A 3,998-nucleotide genomic window follows, 5' to 3' on the forward strand; every position below is an offset into this window, starting at 1 on the left:
TTTGTATATCTTTTGAATCTTACAATAACTTATATATATATATATATATATATATATATATATATATATATATATATATATATATATATATATATTTGTTAAACGTGTTCTAAATTTTATTACAAAAAATTTAAAGAATGTACTGGAGTTGATTTCAAATCAAAGATGAAAAATAAAAACAAAATTTTTTAAAGAATTAAAAATTAATGGAATTTTTCTAAAAACGACGTACAAAATAGGGGGAGTGAAAATTTATTTAATCTATAAACAAAAGAAAAAGACAACTGATGTTACATAAAATCAATGAGTGACTCCTATTTATTTTAGATGAAAAGTTGCTCATAACCATACATAATAAAAAACATAACCTAACCTCTCTGAAATGACGCATGATAAAAAACATGTACGAAATTGCGTAAGTTATTTTGCTAATTTTTAATGAATATGTGTGGGTTGATAGTTTTTTTTCGTCTAGATTGACTGAGTGTTAGAGTGAGACATTGGCATACTTCCACTCCACTTATAAATATTCACACTCTTGGACATAATATTCCCGCTAGATACCAATTAATTATTACAACCTATATTTTTAGAAGCTGGATTTTTTATATTATCACTACAAGCATTCACACGGTCAATCCCTGTCCATGTTTTATTGGTTGTCCAAACTTTCAATTATATCTCTCTCACGAATATAAATTTTTAACGTGTTTAATTGTTATATTTTGTTAACATAAAAAAATTTATATTATTAATATATTATAATCGTTCGTGAATTTAATTTTAGAAGTAGTTACAATATAAACAAAAAATCTTCAATGATATTGTAGTTGTAATTGACTTAAAAGTGTAAAATGTCTTTAACTAATGGTGTGTATGAATTACACTCTATTTTCGTTCAAATTAAGTTTTCACGTGGTTTTTATAAAATAATTCAAGTTATATACATATCCGATTAATCTTTTTACTTACTAACAAATTAAGTTTTAGAATATTTTATAATTATGCATGTAAACAGATTTATGCTACTTACAAGTTCGTTTGTTTTATAAACCTCTAAAAAAAAGTCATTTGTTTTATAATCAGTTATTTATAAGTTCATCAAAAGAGAGTATCTATTTCTACTATTAATATACGACCTATACAAGACTACATCATATATTATATATGAGTATTTGCTTTGTGTGTCTCGATGATAAACTGCAAAAACATTAATCGCTATATGTTGCAATATTTAACTTAATTTATGATATCTTGATTATCATTAGAGTATCTGCTGAGCTAAAACAATGTTTTATCCCTATAGTATTATCCGTGAATTTCTAGCCTATAGCTTAGTTTCTCCATATACACGTCTTCATAGTATTTTATGTTTAGAGAATTGTTAATAGTCTACTGATCGACACACATGCAAGATTTATGAATATAGAAATAGCAATATAGAATTACACAAATATGAATCATCTACGCAAATATTATATTATTATGAGAAAATAAAATATATACAGTTAGTATAAACTAATTTTATATTAAAGATCAATTAGAATTATTAATTTTAATGTATTATTATATTTTTGTAATCATTTCATACAATAACTGTATTAATTTTTATTATTATCAAATTAATGAAGTTATTATTTTTCTCATTAATATCTATTATTATTAAATATAGGATGGCCTTGTTATTTTTAATAAATTTTAGAAGAATATAATGTTGTTCTTATTTGTATTTATTATAAAATTTATTTTACTTAAACTAGTAAAGGTTCATTTTATAAATAATTTTTTGAAAAATACCCATTATTATTATTTTTAAATAAAAAGTAAAAATGTCTGCGTGTATAATTTATGTAATTTTATTATTGTTTCCAAAGGTGTTGTCCACTTTCTTTGAACCAAAAGAGATTAAGAACCCCACTGAAATGGCAACCTTATAAATTTTTAGAAAATAATAATGGAACTAGCAAGACGACAAACAGAAAGAGAAAGGTCAGATGTGGTCCGTTTCTCTTTCAGGCTATTTAGACTTTACCTTCTCTCAAGTTGCATTCCCTTCACACACAAAATTATTCCAAAAAAATAAATTAATAAACATTGATTAATTTGATTTAAAACTTAAATTAAATATATTTATTTCCATTAATTTATTTTTTAAAAATTTTAAGAGAGAAGTACTAGTATTTTACAAAATAATAATATTTTTTTACTAAAGCAAAATAATAATGTAAACATTTTTTTTTTCAAAAGAGTTTGACTATTTTCAGAATGGAATGTGAAAAGTGAATGAAAAGAATTTAAAACTAAAAGTATGATAAATGCCATAATTAAAAATTGTCTCGCGCAAACATCGTGGAATCGTAGTCATGCCTATCGCATGGCTCATCATCTATATTTTTTTATTCTTTATTTATACTACCATCCAAAAGAAAATCATAGATAACTGAACATTTATACTTCTGAAATTCTATAAATTACCAAGTCACAACTTGCACTTAATTATTTTTTAAAATTAACTTCTAGCTTGGCAAAGGACAAAATCTCAAGTTAAGATTTGTCAGTTTTCTTATCATTTTGTTAATTAAATAAAGAAGAACAATAATTTGCCTATTCTTCAAGTTAACGATTGTGAATGAAAATCGTAAATATTTTTAAAAAATATTTAATATAGAAAACAAGTTATCTATACTAATTGTGAATCAACCCTACATCTCAATGAGTGATTCATTTTTTTTTAAATGTCAAATATAAATATTAATTTTTTTGTCAATTGTATTTATTCTCTATTTGATACTCTGAATTACTGTACTATTCGTATCATTTCTAAGTCAATATATTCTACTTCTAAATTATTATAATTGTAAATATATTTAATAAGAATAATTTAATAAATATATTTTTTATTGATAATAAATATATTATTTTCTCTCTATCATGTATTATTATTTTTAATATATGTGTAATACTCAAATAAGTCACTCTATAGCAAGAAGGTAGGAATATTTTTTGGTTAGTATGATTAAAATCATCATCTATTGGTTACCTACTTCGCTTACCATCGTCAAAGATTTAGATGAACTTGAGGATCCTTTATTGACTATTGATTATATAAGCAACATCTCCAACCATATACTCACCATCACCATTAAATTATTATTAATATAAAAATATATTGTATCCCACCCTTAATAATTTAAGATGTCTAAGAAACCCAAATTGCTGGTTTATATTATACTCCACTCATCGAGTTATTTTTTGACGACAAACAATGAGTTAATATGAGCTAATACTTTTTATAATCTTTATTTTCGATAATGAATGGTACTTTTGTAAGTAAGTCTTTTTTTTTACTAGTAAAGTAGGTCTTAGTTTTTATATAATTAATAAATTTAATTACATTTCGTAATTCATTCATGTACATTTAATAAATTGAATTAAAGAAATAACATATATCTAATAACGTATATACATTACCCGTATATTATTTTGTTGGTTATGAACTAGTTTTATTTTTTATTATATATAACATATTACATTACTTTATATTTATATAATATTTCCTTCTTCTCTTTTATAACATACAATTTAATTATAATTTAATCAATAAAAAATAATATATTTAATTTATACTTGATAAAGATATAATTCAATTATCTTTTATAAAAAAGGACGGGTGTAGTCTTACGTATTACTATTAAATTTAAATTTGTACGTAAAGTCATCATAAATTAGTTGTTCAAAACTGTTTAATTAAATATGTCACCGTTTAGATACATTGTGGTATTATTTCTTAAAATGTGTATAAAAAAATATGAATAATATTATGTGATTTTTTGGAGAAATGGTATGTAATATTTAATTGTACGTGTAAAACTATTTTATTAATGTATATAATTAAATTAAATTTTAAATAATATATATCCACTATTACAATATGATTTTACGTAATATTTAGTAATAAATTTTTTTTGACCCTATTTGATAAAATTTCTAGATTTATG

General features: G+C 22.3%; 1 protein-coding gene across 1 annotated transcript in view; it reads right to left on the bottom strand.

The window, feature by feature from the left end:
- The window catches only part of LOC101492466 (organic cation/carnitine transporter 4), a 6,852-nt gene that overhangs the window by 1,739 nt on the left and 1,115 nt on the right, over nt 1-3,998 (bottom strand). The window lies entirely within an intron of this gene.

This window comes from Cicer arietinum, chromosome 1, assembly GCF_000331145.2.
Source record: "Cicer arietinum cultivar CDC Frontier isolate Library 1 chromosome 1, Cicar.CDCFrontier_v2.0, whole genome shotgun sequence".
Lineage (NCBI taxonomy): Eukaryota > Viridiplantae > Streptophyta > Magnoliopsida > Fabales > Fabaceae > Cicer > Cicer arietinum.